Source organism: Haliotis cracherodii, unplaced genomic scaffold, assembly GCF_022045235.1.
Source record: "Haliotis cracherodii isolate W230 unplaced genomic scaffold, xgHalCrac1.p SCAF_3, whole genome shotgun sequence".
Lineage (NCBI taxonomy): Eukaryota > Metazoa > Mollusca > Gastropoda > Lepetellida > Haliotidae > Haliotis > Haliotis cracherodii.
Window position 1 is genome coordinate 54,124,940 of NW_027266286.1, and position 20,613 is coordinate 54,145,552.

Consider the following 20,613-nt stretch of genomic DNA (forward strand, 5'->3'; position numbering starts at 1 on the left):
GGCCCATTTGTTGCACCAGTAGGTATGCAACACTACGAAGTGCCTGACCTAAACATATTATTTAGTGTCGAAATACCAGAAACAGATTTGATTTCTTCCATTTATCTGAATTACTTGATCGAAATAAGATCATTAGACTCGAAAGCTGGGGAAATATTAACACCTGTTGATACGCCTTTCTCACTGGATCGGATATCAAGTACTGCAAACCGTATGACCTTCTCGGTGAAGTCCTCAACTTGGGGCTTTTCGCGCAATAGAGCGTCCCACGTAAGGTGAGGTGAAATGGTGTTTAACGTCGCGTCCAAGATTATTGAACTTATGTATAGCGACGTGCATGCATGTGTGTGTGTGGTTGCTTGTAGTGCTGGTGCTAGCACACTGAGATACCATGCCGCAGTTAAACAGGAATACTCCACTCAGACACTGTATACTGACTCCGAGCCGAGCCGATTAGCCCCTTAACGCCGAGCGCCAGACAGGGTAACAACAAGTACCATCTTTTAACGCCTTTTGGTATGACGCGGCCGGGGATCGAACCCGGGACCTTTCGCTCTACGGGCGGACGCTCTACCACTAGACCAAGGAGGCGATCCGTCCCACGTAAGTGGGATTCAAAGGTTAAGTATGTCAATAAGGCTTGCCCAGCTTAATTGACTGGGTATAACCACACACAGCGTTTCCCTGCTGCTAGTTCATGTTAAAAACTGTAGGTCTCTGGAATCCGATACACAAATCAACTGAAGGGCACGATCACTATTTACAACGTGTGAAGCAGTATTTGGACAGCAGAGCCCACCTTTAACAGTGCTCAGTCCGGCATGGCTTTCGCTCGTGTGTCAGGGGCGCAATAGGTACTGAAACGCTGATATACAATAAAGGTCGGATTGGGGAAATGCACAGACAAATTATGTACGAGCTTGGATACATAACAGAATTGGGAAATGTATGTTAAAGTTGAGCTAGGGAACCCATAATTTTCCGTTCATGTTACAGTGAAACCCAACAGATTTGACGAGTCAACAATACTCATCGTAAACGCGAGTCTCGAATGTCGGGCGAAAACCAATAACTGTTTAACTTATATAGATTTCGAAAGTCCCGTGTGATATCAGTTTCCACGAGTTTCATTGTATGGTATTAGCAAATTTTTCTATTGAACTCATAATTCAAATACGTAGATGTTGCATATCCTGTTGTTTCTTGCAGTTGTAATACTCAATGATGCAGTGTATTTTCCCCCAACTAGCAAACGTACACATCTTTGTCATGTTACGTCAACGGCAATTACAAAGTTGTGTCTTTGAGGAGACTGAAGTATGTACTTAAACCTCGTTACCACGCAACTCGAATGATCAGGCTCGCTTTAAACCTGAACTCGGTACTACAGTCTGGCGCCAATCCAGTGCCCCTTCCTAAGCTATCTTAACTTTACGACTATCATATTCTATGTTACAGTGTGGGAGTTACAACACGACAGATGTCTGCTTGCATTGTTGAACGGCCCTTGTTGAGAGTCGGTAGTTGGTGCATCGTGGAAATTGAGACGCTGTATCTTTGTAACGAGGATAACCCTTTATTGCTAAAAGGATGAAGATTATAAAAATACAAATTAGCAGATAAACTAAATATTTTGATGGAACTGTTAAAATTTGTTATGAAATCTATCTTGTCTTGCCTAGCATCCATGTACGATGGTGTAATTTCGTGGACACAGTTGCCACGTGTCTGAACCTAGCATCTGTTGGGGATGACTTCATCTTGTGCCATGTGCTGCCGCTTGTCCCGCGCCTCTCTTGAACAGAAGATGATGTCACTGTGCAGTTTAAGGTGATTCCTTCTTTAAGACTTTACCCCGTTTTTCTATATCGATTGAGACCATATACCCGATAGTACGACCTTGCATTGGGCTACTTCTTTGGTGACAATATCGACTTCGATTATCAGATTGGAACCATTTTAGACCATGGTACCAAAATCAAAGGTACCGTGGCGTAAATGGGTCGGCAGTGCTTAAAGCGTTGACACTCGGGTTCGATGTCCCAAATGGGTAAAATGTGTTGAGCCTTCACGTGGTATGCTCCCCCCCCCCCATGATGCAGATGACCTGATGCTAAAGTATGCGAAAAAACCTTGTCTGAACTTCACTCTTGACTTGGACGTATGCAAGCTTGGAGTATACCGTTACCAATGGACGAAATGCATAGTCCAATAACAATGGGGCCAAAACAACGCATTCAAACACAATTCTCTAACACAACTTGACCCAATGGTGTCTTATTTGTGTCATCGGCTGTCGCAACTGAGTGTTGGTTGGCCTTGTAACCGACGTGCAAGAATAATAAGCTAGTGTTGACTTTGGACATCCCATTATACGGTAATTCCATACTTGATGTAATCTATACCGTTTGACATGTGGGTAAAATATGCCAGACAGTATTTTATCAATTTATCTTGAAATTTGAGGAAATATAAATACGTTTTTTTTCTGGAAATAAAATAATGGTAGGTATATCAGTTACCTCCCCAGAGATTAAGCGAAACTGGATGCCAGGCACCCTATTCGTTCGGTGTCGGCTAGCCAAGACGTGTTTCATGGATGATATTATGTTTATATGTTTAATAATTAATTTACGACATTATACTTTTGTTTAAAAAGATCTTTGGTATCGTTTTTTCTTCGGGCTATATTCATGTCTGTAAGCTATCTGGGCAATTTCTAGACACTTAGCTACCAGGTGAATGAGGAATAGATAGATACCACACAAAGTTGTATTGATAATGACAATATGTCGCCATACTTTGTTGGAGCAGAATTCTAAATAACAAATGGATTTTCAGCGAATCAGAATAGCTAATGGGTCTAGATCGTGGGGATATAAAAAAAACAGAGGCTAGAGTAGAGAAGTGTTTGTTTTTGAGCTCACAAACCATGCCCGATGATGATAATGTCGACTGACGTCATCGTTGCATGACGTAATCGTTGTATAGTTGAAAAGCTATTCTTCCTTGCATGTGTTATAAGAGTCATGCTGACATTGTGACCAACCGATCCTTATTTAGCCTAATTTGGAACCTTGTCTGCCATTATGAGTTACAGTTGGCGGGGTTACCTTGATGTAGGTGATGTGGCAACTACTTTATAACTACTTGGTCAATGGATTCCTTTCAGTCACCAAATTGAATGAGTGAGTTTAGCGTCGCTTTTACCAGTATTGTCATACCCTGGCACACCGGGGATGTGCTTTAAACATTTGGGTATCGAACCGGAAGATTGTGACTATCGTGCAAAGCCGTGTGATTGAGTGTGTTTTACGCCGCTTTGAACTGTTTCAGTTATATCATGGAGTGTATGCTTAATTAAGGATTGACTGTCTGTTTTCTGCAGAAACTGTATGAATCCGCTTATAATTAAATTCGACAACGTAAAACATGTTTTTAGCTACAATAGTTTTATCAAAAACTCGATCGAACCCCAGGCCTTCCACTCTCCAGGCGGACGCTCTACCACTAGACCACGGAGGCAGTTATACAAGATACAAAGTACCACACATATAAATATAGTATAGCCGAACAATACATCTTTGACAACACCTAGTTTCAGGCATATCCATATTGTTATATATTGTTTTCCCGTAACTCAAACTGTATCGCTGGCGCGCTTTGTCAATAGATTTGGTCAATATTGAACAGGGTGGCAACAGAGCTGGAGTTAAGATAATGTACAAGTTACACTCAGACGCATCAATCACAGCATCCAGCTCACGCGGCAATGTAGGGTATAGCTTTATACTAATTCGTTTTTCCATGAGTCTCCTTATTAACTTAGAGGCCGAAAATAACTAGTAAAGTACTCAATGCGAATATTTCGTCTGCCGTGGTGTGGGTATTTAGCGCTGGAATATCAAATTGTTGAAATAATGGACATGGTATGGGGTAACACTTACAGTAGTAGACAACTCCATGTATTTTCAGTAGCAGTGATCGTGTGGCGAAGTATCCAGTATCTGTTCACATTGATAGGTTAGTTCTAAACTGATTTACCCGTTGTCATATTTCTTGTTAGTGAGACTATCCCACCCATCTTCCCAAGGCAAGAGAGATACCTGACTATAAAAGACCAGTTTCCACCCTTGCCGAACTGGACTGGTATTATGGAGCTAGATTTTGGCTGGACTAACGAGTCTTTGCATAGTCCAATCAAATTCGCGCAATGAAATCGAAATCCGGTTCTAAACTGTCATGCAGATTTCGGTCGAATTTGCAAAGCATGTGCACCGACAACTCGGTGTCAACAGATATTATCGAAATCTTTTCATGTTTTTAATCAAGTCGCTCACGTGATTTGATGCACCTCGCGATGTTAGATCCGTTTTATCACAATATAAATCTTGATTATCGAACAAATCGTCTTGACTGGCCGCCGCCATTTTATTTGAGGCAAAATGCGAGTGATATCTGGTGGAATCTGGTTGGTCCATGGGAGCGGCAAAGAAGGGACATAATTCGTAATAGCCACTGGTGGCGCTACGATCCAGCCCAGGATGAGTTATACCATACGCACTCACTCACTCATTCGCTCACTATTGATTTTGTGATAGACGAATGTTTGATCGATAGATTTATACGAAGCTAATAGCATGCTTCGCGAACACCGTGTATCATCACGCATTATTAGTGATCCATTCATATAATTTTCACTGCATGTTACCTTTTACGCCCAAATGGAATCTGTTTCGGCGGATTAACGTGACTTGTTATTCTATGGCGTTGACGGGGCGGTCGGGTAGCCTAGTGGTTAAAGCGTTCGGTCGTCACGCCGAAGACCCGGGTTAGATTTCCAACAGGGGTACAATGTGTGAAGCCCATTTCTGGTGTCCCCCGCCGTGATGTTGCTGGAATATTGCTAAAAGCGGCGTAAAATCAAATCACTGACTCACTGGCGTTGACGTGTTGTATTACATTTTATTACCAATAGAATCGAACTCGGACTTTCGGCGTAACGAGTGAACGTTTTTAACACAGGGCGAACCAAGGCTGGCGAAGATAACAGTTTGACTCATATCCCTAACAAGCGTGGAATTGAGAAGTTATCTCTTGTAAGTACGAGCCACTGACGTATACCTCAGCCAATCATTTTAATTGCTTTTAATGAAAGACCATGGGCCAAACGTATTCAATACATTTTAATGGTAAATGACATGATAAACAACGTTTGTCTTTAGAACTGACTTTGTAAATGTGATTGTGGTATCCACATTGATCGCCCTCTGCCATAACCTTTGGAATCGGACTAAACTGTCGGGCAAAAGAAAGTATACACCCACGTTTGATGGTGGCTAAAACTGAAACTAACACGAAATGGTTATTCGATGGTGATGTATTGAATTCGGGTATCATTGGCTATATTACATGCATTATATCAGTGAGTATCTCACACCAGGTGACGTACACGTGACGTATGGAGGGTCACCGGGGTAGCAATTTCAAATCCAATTTCGAAGTGTCTAAACTTACGGCGGTTATTTGTGTTTATCCGAATTACTATCTCAAACATATATACATGGACAGTTCTAATAAGTTAAATTTAAGTTTTAAGATAAGGTAACAGAATAAAAGATAGATACGAAAGTACAGAAAAAAACAGTGACCATAAAGCATAACAACACGATTGACTTTTGATAAGGCAATCTGTTTTACTTATACATAGATATCGATACCCTCCAACTGTAATGTTAGGAAGATTGAGTTTTTGTCTGCTTGTAATTGTAGGAAGATAAAACCGCTGTCTGTTCTCTTCCGGCGATGTACACAGCACTAGTTGCCAGTAGATGACGTATGACTGGCTAGCGCGCTTGTTAAATATAAATGGTAGTTTTATGTCAATCATTTGGAGATCTAATAAACAAGGGTTATTCGTTCGACATAATATTGTTAATCTAAATTCAGATTTGTGTATTCCGTGTAGGTGTATCTTAAGGATAAAGCTGAAAGGTGACAGCGAGTTCGACACTAAGCCTTCGGGATTAGCCATTTCAGAATGGGGTCGTGTGGATGATCTGGGGTTTAAGACTAATTTTAGCATTAACATGTCGCCGGAGTGGTGTTAATCACGCCCCCATCATTCAGGAGAAAATTACTCATCAGCAGAGACTGTTTTTAAAATGTTTGCTGCTGATAACATGTGGAGGAACATCCAAACTAATGCCGTCTGTTCGTGTTTATCGCTTTCTTGAAAGCCGCGAACAGAGGTACATGGCGCTGTGAAAGCAAAGGTCATAACTGAGGTGAATCTGGGATTCGAAACCATGGGCCTTGACAACATCCATGGAGGCACATTGTGTGTTAGACCAACGTGACAACCATGTCCCCTGCAGCCACGAGCAAAGAGTGATGCCAAGACGGGACTTTGCATATGGTTGCAAATACGATACAATATTATACAGAAAACGTCAACACCAGAGAACAATCAGACTCGATTATCCGGCGAAACAGACCCCACAGGGCGTAAAAGGCGAAATAGCGGTAAAACTAGTATGAATGGATCACTGAAAATCAGAGATGACATAAGGTGTTCGCGAAAAGGGTAGTTAAACCCAGGAATTTTAATAGGGATACTAAATGATGTCATTCTGTTACGGATCTCATGGACTTTTTACGAAACTACGAATGTTTCACCTTTCATGTTAAAATTGCTAGTTGTGACGGGCGTTTGCTAATTGGGGTTCGTAAGCTGCCATTATAGTAATACGTAAGTGTCTCAGAAGTGGTATCCGGACAAGGATAAAGTCAGGGTCAAGATCAAATACAAATCCAATGCATTCAAACTGATGGTAGCTGTGCGGGATATTTGTCATCTTCCCGGGGCAAGGGCCTTAACTGACTATAAAAGTCTAGTTTCCACCCTTGCCGAACAAGGCTGGAATTTCCAGGCTCGATCGTCGCGCCACCAGTGGCTATGACGAGTTATGTCCCTTCTATGACCCTCCTATTCACCAATTAGATTCCACTTCAGTTCACATCGCTTGCATTTGCTTCGAACAAAATGGCGGCGCCCAGTCAAGACGATCTGATCAATAATCAAGATCTATATTGTAACAAGACGGATCTTACAACGCAAAGTGCATCAAATCACGCGAGCACCTTGTGAAAAGATTTGCAAAATATCTGTCCAGGACCAGGCATAAACTCGTTAGTCCAACCAAAATGTAACTTAGTTAACGCCCTTACCTCGGGGAGATGGATAATGGTAAGAAATGGGGTTATAGCTCACGGTTCCATGAATCTGTTTGTACACTCATATCTCTAACTCAAGACTGTGTCTAGACGAATTTGCGGATAAGTTTCTATGCCAGGGAGAACCACCACTTACAATATAGGCAACTTCACTCAGAGATAGTTTCATTTTCCATTGAAAAATATAATTTTAATGTATGTTATTACTTTTGCTCTACTTGAAATTTGGAACTGTTAGAATCTATCCTTTTGTGGGAGGTACAGAACGATCTCTGTTACATTACATTACATTATGATTAGTTAAGGTCACGTGGCAGTAAAAGTCTTCCAGCTTTTGATATAACTCGATGATGCTCTTTTGAATACAAGTCAGAGTACATACCCGGGTCAGGCAGGGATAGTACACACTCGAGTTCCTTCAATATTAGGGGACTATTGAGGGCATTATTTATTGTTGAAAACACCATTGCGATACTTATGCAATGATATAAGCATTACGATTGCTTATTGTAGCGCTGTGTCGACCTTAACTATTGATAGTTTACTTGTCATCGGGTCGTGCGCAATTGCGATATTTCGATCTACCATTGCACCTCCTATAACTCGACGTATGTGTTAGTGCTGTCAGCATCCGTACGGCACCATGGACATTTCTCTTGTCTCGAACTCCTTTTACTTAATGGTGCGGAATTAACGGTTGACTTCAAGTTGTCGACGTTTCAATTTCTAAATTGATTTTGCGCTAAAGTTTTCGTTGTAGAATGACACTGGTTAATATAATCAAAGATTGTAAATTCATAGACCCATCGAATTACAGCCAAGCCAACACTGATCTTATGTCCATTTTGACAAGCAGAAGCTAAGTGATATATCTGTAGCTTAATCCACATCTCTAAGCTCCATTATACAGTGTCCAATTTACTCCATTTTGACACATTTACAAAGACTGCATGACAACAGTGTCATTATATTTGTTTTTTGATGAATTACGCAAGTAAAATAAGTTTGAATGAATGCTTTTATGGAACATCTAGAATTTCGAGTGATCTATCACAGTTTTAATAATTACTTTACGCATGCAATGATAAGATAACAGAAGATGATGAATAATTTCATTAGTATATAAAGACATTTTCAAACGAAACCTGACACCAGAAAACTCTATTATTTAATAATTACAATCTCCCGATTTCTCTTCAAGTTACAATGATCATTTGTCATGCCAAAGCCAGCACGGAACTTCGTCACAGTCAGACGACATCCACGAACATTCATCATGAGATGCACGTAAACATCAAAGACGCCGCAGTAATTATCTCACCTGTAATATGCCATGCAGGTGTGCCTCAAAGACGGACAGCTCCGACAAGGCATTTTACATCAAAAACGATATCTATGATCGAATTGGAAATAGTCACTAGCCTAGCTTCATCAAATTTGATAAAGGCCGAGCTGTTATCTTCATCACTATAGGCTCGCGTCATCAATAGCCTAGTATAGTTATAGGTTCCGAGAAAGACAGCGCGAGATCCACGGTTGGCCCTCGACGATAGAATGGCAGAATAACAGCCACTAATTACAGTGATGGATCACAGGCCTAATAGTTGTATATGACCAGCCATAGTTACCTTCTCGCTTCACACAACGATAAGTAGCAATGATCTGTTGGTGAATAAAGGTGGCTTATTATCGTGTAACTTGGCCCTATGTGGTTCGTTATCAGCGACATATCAAGCTCTCTTTCTTTGGCGATTCTCGGTGTGGCATCGTGTGTCTGCATGGTATTGTATCAAGACTGTCTCAGATGACACTATAACCGGTTAATATTTCATTTCTTGTAAGGTGTTATGAGTGAAGGGGCCGTATCCAGAGCGGCCGACACCACATTGTGTATTGTGTTGATTGTCATGGGCATTGGAAAGTATTCCGGAATTTCCGCGTCATTTAAATACTTTATTTTATTACAGTTGTTGTTTTTAAACTTGTCTTGAGTGAGTTGTGATATTTTCTTATGAAACATTAGTTGTTCAAAGCAGAGCTCGCTCAGTGTTCAGAAAATCGAAAATCGTTCACTTACTCCTTCACCATTGGGGACGATTTAAAGGGCAACTTGGCTTGCGTCAAATGGCAGTTCTAGCTTGAGTGATTCTAGCTGTTCAAAACTCAATTTGTTTGTCTGTAAGCTCAATTCATGTAATATTTATCAGCATAAAAATAAGAAATGTTATCCCAGTTAGACAGACTATGTCTTTATTTTCACACAAGGCACCAGCTACAACGTGTAATATGCGTTTTGCGCTGCCGGGAGGTACTTTTTATGTCTCTGGTATGAAACCAATAAACTCTCTTGTGAAGCTGTCATAAAGATTATCAACGAAATAAACTGCCGGGAATTTGGTGGTGGCTAAAAATCAAACAAACAAGAAATGGTTATTCGATAGTAATGTATTTCATAATGGTATCGTAGTTGTGTTGGGCCGTAAGTTTGTCTTGTTTCGGCGACTGTTTTCAGTTTAGTGGCGTTTTGATGACGTTTGTAATATTTTGGTCAAATCTTATTTTCAAGTTTATACTTTCTTTTGCTCGACATATCCGCTTTTGCAGATGAATTTATAGCCTCGAGAAATAATACCGTAAAATATGAAAAAAAAGTGGAAAGCATTAATGTTGACGCTGATGATGAAACACAGTGTTACAAAAACCTGCATAATAGCCTACACAATATACCAATGCCAACAACATGCCTCCTATGTTCAATGTGTACGTACACGTGTTCAAGGAGTTCTGAAAGTACGAACCCTTGGGAATCCCGGGTGAGAATATAGGCCCCCTGCAACTTAATATGCTTGTCTTTAATGTTGACTAAATGGACCGGGTCATCAGGTGATTTGGTTAACGGCATGTCATCGATTCGCACTTGCGTGGGTCGATGCTCATGATATAAATCACTGTATTGTCAGTTCTAGTCTCGATTATTTACAGACCGCCGTCATATAGCTGGAGTATTGCTCAGTGAGGCGTCAAACAACCATGTACGAATACCGTGACTACCGAGAAGAATAAAAATGATTTAAAAAATAGAAAGTGTAGTACGGAACTGGTACCAGACAATAGAACAAAGTTATTATGTAAACCTTAGGACCGAGCTGTAACAGCAATTGGTGTCCTATAAATGTCCTGGGCGATGGGGTAGCCTAGTTGTTTAAGCGTTAGCTCGTCACGTCGAAGACCCGGGTTCGATTCCCCATATGGTTAGAAAGTGTGAAGCCCATTTCTGGTGTCCCCCGCTGTGATAATGCTGGAGTATTGTATAAGGGGTGTAAAACCATACTCACTCCTTATTGTCGTCCTATTACAAGTCACGCCGCTATGTAAGTGCAAAAATCCATCAGGATGCATTTTATATAATTTAAATTGATTAATTACAGTAAAACGTGCGGGGCATAGAAATATATGGCGATGTCCTGACATTGAGATAAGCGGCTTACCGATGTTAGAGGCCGATCAGAGGCTTTTAAATGATTCAGACCGGACCATGAAGGCTGATCGTCGTTAGTCATAACATTTCACTACAAATAAAACAGATAAACCAACTAAACAGTTACTAGTACTATATTTGCACAACCTTTTGAAATAGTTATTTCATACCCGTATTTAAGTAGTATAAATATATCGTTTATCTCTGTGGCAAAGATGCCAGCATTGTGATGTACGAGTATTGACCTGTCATTCTGTGTACGGCGTATCGACATGTAACAATTTTTCATGCTCCCGACCCACCAAACTCATGTAACTATTTGTCATGACCCCCCTCGCTATAATAATAAGTGACCAGAACCGAAATAATGTTCAGATTAATGTTCAAACAAAAACACTATTTGAAATGAATATGACCTCTTTCTTGCTGTGTCCTTTATTCATGACACCGCCCCCCCCCCCCCCCCCCCAAACACACACACACACGCACACCACACCCCCGTTAATTACACTGGCACATCCCTCTATTATATATCCAGTCATATGACCAGTCCTTACAACAACTATTGTCAATACTTACATGATTACATTCGGGTTTTAAAATGGATAACCACAACTATCAACTGTGCCGTGAAAGTGAAGACAGCAACACCCCTGGCCATGGACGGTAATAGCAGATAGCGTTACAGGCAACGACTATTGTAGTGAAGACTCGAGAAACTTATCACATTCCCCATTTCTGAATTCCCCAAACTGTTGTTACTTTGACACGTTTCGGATGAAAACATTTCTACATCACTTGACTCCTTAGACAAAGACCAAGTCGCCGTATGGCTAACAGAATACTGCTATGGTCATCATCGCCACCGGGGACCTGCCGCCTTGCTCTGTAGGTATTGACGCCAGCGTTCGACAGCGTCACCTTTATTTACCTGTGAGGTGAACGCGTGCAGTGGGGTATCATTCGTACCTGTAAATAGATACCGTCAGTTGTACAACAACGCCTTAGGCAAAGGCATTATACACATTCTACCTTTTATTCAGATTAGAACATCCAACAAGAACTAGCCTATCGTTTTCCTTTTCTATTCTTAACAGCTATTTCATGAAACGATGTCGATCAACCTGGACACACATATAGGTTGGTAATGAGGGATCTCTCTCAAGACCTACCATTGTTTTTCTATAATTTTGAAACTCAGCATCAACCTATATGTATGTATGTAATGTAGACATTATGTATAAAACTATCATAATGCGGTGAAATAATTAATAATAACAATTAAAGACACACGTTGTATCTCTCAACCATAACCCACTGAGCGTCTGCTCGGCAGTTCGCTCTGCCGACTTGTGTCCGTTACTTGTGTGCCTGGATCCGCTGTTTGTGAGCTACTTTTAAGTCTCGCTCTGATTATAATCTTTGATTTTTCAATTGTACGACACGTATTTACTTGCTCACAGTGCGTCTATCTACCAGTAGTACTCGATGAACGATCATAGTTAACTGTGCATAAAACAACATTCACACCCTCATTGTACTTATTTACCAGTAGTACTCGATGAACGATCATAGTTAACTGTGCATAAAACAACATTCACTCCCTCATTGTACTTATTAACCAGTAGTACTCGATGAACGATCATAGTTAACTGTGCATAAAACAACATTCACACCCTCATTGTACTTATTTACCAGTAGTACTCGATGAACGATCAAAGTTAACTGTGTATAAAACAACATTCACACCCTCATTGTACTTATTTACCAGTAGTACTCGATGAACGATCATAGTTAACTGTGCATAAAACAACATTCACTCCCTCATTGTACTTATTAACCAGTAGTACTCGATGAACGATCATAGTTAACTGTGCATAAAACAACATTCACTCCCTCATTGTACTTATTTACCAGTAGTACACGATGAACGATCATAGTTAACTGTGCATAAAACAACATTCACTCCCTCATTGTACTTATTTACCAGTAGTACTCGATGAACGATCATAGTTAACTGTGCATAAAACAACATTCACTCCCTCATTGTACTTATTTACCAGTAGTACTCGATGAACGATCATAGTTAACTGTGCATAAAACAACATTCACTCCCTCATTGTACTTATTTACCAGTAGTACTCGAAGAACGATCATTAAAAACTGTGCGTTAAACAACACTCACTCACTCACTCACATTGTAGTTATTTACCAGTAGTACTCGATGAACGATCATAACAAACTTTGCGTAAAACAACACTCACTCACTCACATTGTACTTATTTACCAGTAGTACTCGATAAACGATCATAGTAAACTGCGTAAAACAACATTCACTCCCTCATTGTAGCAGTTGAACAGAAGTACCCATACTAAATCCTATCATAGATGTAGCAACTCACTTACAACACACATACAGACTCAGGTTTATTGCAGAGGAAGCTAGCTATCTTCCAGAGTACAAAAAGCTCTCTGTTAGCGCTTCATTCCTTGGAGACATTTCACGTACAAGTTATTAATCTATGACATCACACAGACTGTAAGCCCAGCTGTCCTTGTGGACTGCAATGCCCTGTTCAACAAAGCGGTCTGAGCGATACGACAGTCGTATGTCTATGTTACGGAATGTGAGTAACGATCATCTTAGCGCTGAGTTAACTTTGTGGAGCCCATGTTTACGAGATATTCAGTCACAGCTCACACGAAGTGTCACATTCGCAAGGTCCAGTATGTTTGTTTGTTTGCTATTACACGCCTCAATATTCCAGCAGTATGACGACGGTCTGTAAATAATCGAGTCTGGACCAGACAATCCAGTGATTGGCATCATGAGCATTGATCCATGCAATTGGGATCGATGACATGCATCAACCAAGTCAGCGAGACCTGACCACCCAATACCGTTAGTCGCCTCCTACGACAAGCACAATCACTTTTTACGGCAAGCATGGGTTGCTGAAGACCTATTCTACCCCGGATACTGACGGGTCGAGTGGGTGGGTTGAGTGAGTGAAGCATTGACCACATTTGGATGTGTGTGCATGTAAAAAAATGTTACATAAATTGGAGGAGGTGTGTGTGTCAGCATTATATAACCCTAAGAACAATAAGAGTCACGATTCATTCCGACAAATGTCTTTGAGATTTGTTCAGATGTTTTTTCAAACCGCATTACTCTTAAGATTGGAATATAATTTTGTTTAGGGCATAACTAAATGAACTGGCGATTGATATTTCTTCTTTGAAGTTAAAATGTTATGTTTTGCCTATATTGATCATTGAAATTGTGGAGATGATTAAATGTACGTGTATAAGATACAGCTGGTTTCTTGGAAAGGTTGTTTCATGCAGCTAAGACTAAGTGAACGTTGGTAAGTCATTTAAGCTTGGCTGGAATATATGTACTTTAAAAAAAGTTAACTTCAAGGTTTAGGTGTATAATAACGGATATGGAACATGTATTTGTTATCTGAAAGTGAATTCTGGAGCAGTGACAGCATGAGGGTGTCCCATTGCATGGGTCTGTATGTGTGGTTTGTGCAAGCGGTGTTTTGACTTTAACGCCACAGTCAGCGTACAGGAACTCGATGATAGTGTGTATAGCATAATTTATTCGTAGAGATGTATAGAGGGGTGTGAATGTTTTCTCTACGAATATAAAATGCTATACACGCTAATATCGAGTTCCTGTGAGTCAGCAATATCACGGCGACCTGTAAATAACTGAATCACGACAAGTGAGTGAGTGAGTGAGTTGGGTTTAACGCCGCTTTAAACAGTATTCCAGTTATATCAAGGCGTAACAGCTTAATGTGGGAGGAAAGCCCGAAGTGATGCAGGTCTCAGACGTTTACCACTTTGGTGAAACCCACGAGCACGGGTATGGTGCTGACAAACCTAGAAACATAATCGGGGCGAACCGGGATTCGAACCCACAATCAGAGGAATCACGACAAGACCAAAATGTTTTTGATATAATGAACAACACGATCGGGATCCGATGATGACATGCGTGTCAACGTGTCTGACCACTTATCCAATTTCGTCGTCTCCCATGACAAACTATAGAGTTTTGGGGTTCTAATCTAACGCAGGTCCCTACGGGTTAGCGTTAAGTGAGTGGGTATGGTTTTGGCAAAACTTCCGCCATATCAGAGCTTGGAATACTAGGAAGGAACTTCAAATACAAAATCCATGTAAGGAATCGAACCAAGATCTTCGGTGTGACGAGTGAAAACTTCAGACACTGGGCTACTTATTAAGCTGGAGAAGTCCTAAGGCATATACCGCTCTATCCATTCCACAGCAGTGAGGATTTCGAACTAGGATGCTAATAGGTTCTTCAAAAAAAATAAACCGGATCTGGAGACGGCAGTTCCCAAACAAGTATTTTAATCAATTAGTGTGAAATCTCACACACACTATATTTCCCATTGGTTAAAAAGATCATGCATTCCATCAGGTTTTTATCCACGTTATTAATCGTGTATCTTAAACCATAAAGAACATTCTACATAAGGTGATGAATGGCCCTGCCGCCATGGTATGCCGAAGTCACAACTCAACATGCAAATTAAATCGCGTTTCCGATCGGCCCACCTGGGTCCCCATACGTAATCAACATTATTAGCAATTTCAGTTCTTCTGGCTATGATTTTCAGAAAAGGAGATTTTAAAAAAGTGATTTAATCCTACAATATGCAATAGAATCAAGGTGATGAATTGCTGGCATATATCGGTCGCTTCGGGTACGTTCTATATCTATTGGGTGGCGTCTGTGTTTCCGTAACCAAATTTCTCATACAATGAAACTCCGTTGATCTGTCAACCCACGTGTCGGACGCTCGTCGTTTGCACCCTGTGTGTATGTTGAGGACACGGGGCCCAGGCGTTTAAGGCGCCACAATTCTGTGTGCAGGCACGCCAGAAACCAATGATGGAGGAGGGTTCGAATTCTGGTTCGCCCCGATTCTTTTGTCTAGGTTTGTCATCACTACACCCGTACTCGTAGGTTCCACTAAAGTGGTAAACGTCTAAGACCTGCATCGCTTCGGGATTTCCTCCCACATTAAACTGACACGTCGCGGCACCACTGAAATACGGCGTTAAAAGTGGCGTTAAACCTACCTCACTCACTAACTCACTGTGTGTAGATACCGGTAAGGATGTCTGTTGGGTTTGTGTTTACTGCACAACTCGAACTGCCGTGAATCGGGTGATTTAACGACATATCAAAAATCAATCTGTCGCGGACTTGAAACGTACAGAAGATAATCAAATACCGAGTTTCTATTACCGAGTTACACGTATATATCAAACAAGGTGAAGGTGATTAGCGACGTTCTTTCGACTAGGACATCAATGTATCCTAACCTCATTGCGTGAAACTTTGCATATGACAGCCTTAGTGGAATGTGTGTGTGCGTGCGTCGCGCGCGCGCGCGCGTGTGTGTGTGTGTGTGTGTTAGAAATTGAGGAAACAAATTTAAATGCAGACTTTCTATTCATTTGCAGAAATTTAACACACTGACATGTAGAAATGATGATGTTTTCACATTAAAAACGGTCAAAAGTTAGTATACATCCATGTTTGATGGTAGCTGAAAATGAAACAACCAAGCAATGGTCGCGATCGGTGGTGATGTATTTGATACGGGTATCTTAGTAGTGTTATGGACCTTAAGATTGCAGTATTGGTTCGGCGAATGTAGACTAATAAATTATAATATCTAAGAATGTTACACTATTCTATTAATTATACTTTCATGCAGAACTGTTAAGACGTTGAATGATTCCATCTATATCACAGAGAAGTTAAGATTCTTAATATACCGGATATCCTTAAGGGCTCTGCTACCTGGTTGTAATTCTTTACTCCGGATGTTTCACCTTCTGCAGTTTATCCGGATAAACGAGGTTGTCCTGCATATGTTGATAACAGGTCCCCTTGCAGATCCGAGGAACACCTGCTTGTCCCCCCCCCCCCCCCCCCCGTGATGTGATCCGGGTTAGAATTGGTCATTGGTCTTCAGCAACCCATCTTCCCGAGGCAAGTGAGTTAACTGACTATAAAAGTCCAGGTTCCACCCTTCCCGAACTAGGCCGCAATTATGGAGTTATATTTGGGCTGGACTAACGAGTCTATGAATAGTCCAATCAAAATCGCGTAATGAAATCGACATCCAGTTCGTAAACTGCCGTGCAGATTTCGGTCGATTGCAGGGTTTGCAAAGCATGTGTACCGCCAAATCGGCGTCAACAAATATTTTCCAAATGTTTTCATGTTTTTAATCAAGGTGTTCACGTCACTGGATTCACTTCGCGAAGTAAGACCCTATATATTACAAAAACGATCGCCTGGTCAGATTCGCTGATTTGGTTAATGCATTGTCATCGCGATCGTATCCCAACTGCGTAGATCGATGCTCATGATGTCAATCGTCTGGTCCAGACTCAATTTTTACAGGCCGCCGCCATATAGCTGGAACAAACAAACAAACAAACAAACAAACAAACAAACAGCAAATGTTCACATTATTGACCACTGTTTCCGTAACATCGACTTCACTATGGCTACCTTGGCGTAACACATTTTGACAAATGCTTACACTTTTGACCACAAGTTTGCAATCATCTTTTGTAGATTTGACTTCTCTTTGCCAATTACCTTGATCTATGTTTCATTTCCTCATGCGTAAAACACATTCACTCCGTTCACTGCTACAGGTGCGTTGGAGCGAACAGAACAAGGAGTGAATTACACGCCGCCGCCGTCATGTCAGTGGTCTTGCCAGTCGGATCATCACCCCATTGTGCTAATGTACTTGATAACTCTTCATTTATTCATACTGCGCTCCACTGATTCCGCAGCATTAAATGAAATGAGATCTGAATGTTTCACATATGTCACTGGATAGTTCACATGGGATTTTCTTTGCTTTTATTTTTCAGTCACGAAGTCTAGTAATGTCAAGGTGGACGTTAAGGATTTGGGGACTTTGGGATTGCTTTTTTAAATTTTTTTTATTTGCTTGCGTGTGTGTTCGTGTGTGTGTGTGTGTGTGTGTTTGCGTTCGTGCAGAGTGCGTGTGCGTGCGTGCTTGTGGTGATAGATGTTTGCTGATTTGATTTGTTTGTTTGTCGTTTAACGTCCGCTCAGCAATATTCCAGCAACATGGCGGCAATCTATAAATACTCGAGTGTGGTCCAGACAATCCAGTCGTCGATTTCATGAGCATCGATCCACGCAATTTGGATACGATAACATGCAGTTAACCAAATCACCTGATCACCCGATCCATTTAGTCGCCGCGAAAGACAAGCATAAGTTGCTGGGGGCCTATATTCTCACCTGGGATTCCCAAGGGTTCGTACTTTCAGAACTCCTTTAACACGTGTACATACACATACATGAACATAGGAGGCATGTTGTTGGCATTGGTACATTGTGTAGGCTATTATATAGTTCAATGGTGGTTTACATGGACAATCCAGCGATCGATATTGTCCGCAGTTGGGGTACGGTTACACGCCATCAACTAAATTTCCGAGCCTGACCACCCGGCCCAGTATTGGATCACCACGGGCTGATAGGTACCTATCCTAACCAACAATCAATCCCCTTGGGGTGGCTGATGAATGGAACAAGGATGAAGATGGGGTATAGGGGCCAGGATCTGGGTTGGTCGAGTGGTGATGTAGGATCGTGGATGGGCCAGGGGTTTTGGATGTTTGTCACACTGGGAAGATGTGTTGGGGAGCCAAGGGCGGGAGGAATTATCGCCTTCAGCAACGTCATCAGTTGCTCACAGAACCGAGAACACGAGGCCTTGGGGCTGTGGTTGGGGGTGGGGTGTCGTCTCGTGGTCGCAAGGGGGTTGAGTGTCGGTAATCGCGGCAGACAAATGCCCGGGCTTACAGCTATTGGTCGAATTAAATATTTATACTAGTGCCAGAACGTCAGACGCGCAAGCCTAACCGCCGATGAATAGGTTTTCTAGGCAAATCTATCTCTTATCGACCTTTTACGAACGATACTATGTTAAAAAGCGAAAGAAAACGCTTTACAAATTCAGTATGCTTCGTGGTGAGATTCCGTATTGTTATCTTAGCATACATAAAATTTATAAATGAAGTGGGCAGTTTTGAACAACAGGAAATCGGGCGACATAATCATTCATCCGGATGGCTTAATCCTTTAAACATGAAACATTTGATCATATTTGTTTGGTTTAAGAACAGTCATTTGATTGCACTTTTGGTGTATCAGAAGAGAATTTAAAATAAATGTACGTTGTTTAAACCCAAAATGTTTTTTTTATAGGTTTCATATTTTTAAAGATTTTAATGCAACAAAAATTTTCTTCTGTTGTCTTACTCCCCCACGGATGCTCCATGTAAGAAATTATATATAACTCAAAAGAAGTTAAAGACCACCAGACGTTTTCGTATAACTGTACAGTCAACTACGGTTATAACAAACTCAAAGGGACTGCTAGTTTTAGTTCGTTATAAACGTAATTCGTTATAAGCATACATACAGGATAACGACAGCAAATAGTCGGGACTAAAAAGTTAGTTCGTTATATCCGCCAGTTCGTTATAAGCGTGTTCGTTATAACCGTAGTTTACTGTAGTTGCAACCCAGCCGTCCAGTTGTTGGTGTTCCTTAACTTGTTGTGTGTAGTATATAAAAAATGATGCCACATCGGCATCCTCAAAAATGCATCTTCAGGGAAATATTGACATGCCATGTTAACATTTCAGTAATACCCTTCAAATTATTAATTCATATATGTATTTTTATCCCAGTTTCGTGTCACGAAAATATTTTTGATTGATGCAATATGTTGTATAATGAATAGGAGTGATGGAATTTTTTTGGTGAAATTTGAATTATTCGACTTAGACGTATGATACAAGCATTAACGTGGTCACCATTCCTGTTCTGCAGCTACTACCAGACATTACTGAAGACAAGGCCCAGTAAGAACCTGATGCACATTGTTAAGTAATCACCATTTACAGTTTGTGTTGATTGTAATATTAGATTCGAGTTCCCCAGTTCCCGATTGAACAAGATAATTTTGAGTAGGTAACCTAAGTCTGCCAAACAGCCTATCCATTAAAACGGTTTGCAAAAATCGATTGTGAATCTTTAAGAAAACTTTGGCCATTTTTTGTTTTGTCATGCACAAAGCCTAGTGATGAAACGTACCCCGTCTGTTTGGAGATCAAATTTCAAACATAAAATTATTAATATTAAATTAGATACCCACCGTCGCGCAGTTGACTGCTGTAATTGCATATTTTATACATATTCCATCTCACAAATTGTGTAAGTTGATACCCGTTATTATGCAGTATGGCCTTTAGATCAATGAACGGCCAATGTGGCCTTCGCGTAACAGTCAAGGAAGTTGCAATGGTGACGTTAACTTGATATGGGACCCAGCGTCAGTTCCGAAAAGAAAGTCCTTTAATGAATGGATGTATTGATCAAAGAAAGAACTTGAGATAGACGATATACGTAGGTAAATCCTTGTGGGACGGCGGCAAACCTCATGAAATTTACGATCGATGTAATAGAAAAACTATTTCAGGCTCCATATTGCAGTGGTTGATATTGCTCTACGCCTCTAAAGTAGCTTGTATTTTTCACTCATGGAAATTTGTAATTATTTCCTGCAACCCGAGCCGTCTTCCCAGCTGTCTAGGGCTCGTGTTGCCTAGAGCAGACGCAACGGCCAGAAATTTTATTAGGCGAGGAGATCAAATGTCAAAAATTCAGGTGTAGTCTTCAAAACTACATGACAAACGGCCTGCGTGGATGTTACGTGGAGAGTATACCACCACGTCTACTTCGACCCAGACTGAGAAATGTTCACTTGTATGGAGCA

General features: G+C 40.9%; 1 protein-coding gene across 1 annotated transcript in view; it reads left to right on the plus strand.

Annotated features, from left to right (window-relative positions):
• Positions 1-20,613, plus strand: part of LOC139474284 (sine oculis-binding protein homolog) — an 87,565-nt gene that overhangs the window by 4,677 nt on the left and 62,275 nt on the right. The window lies entirely within an intron of this gene.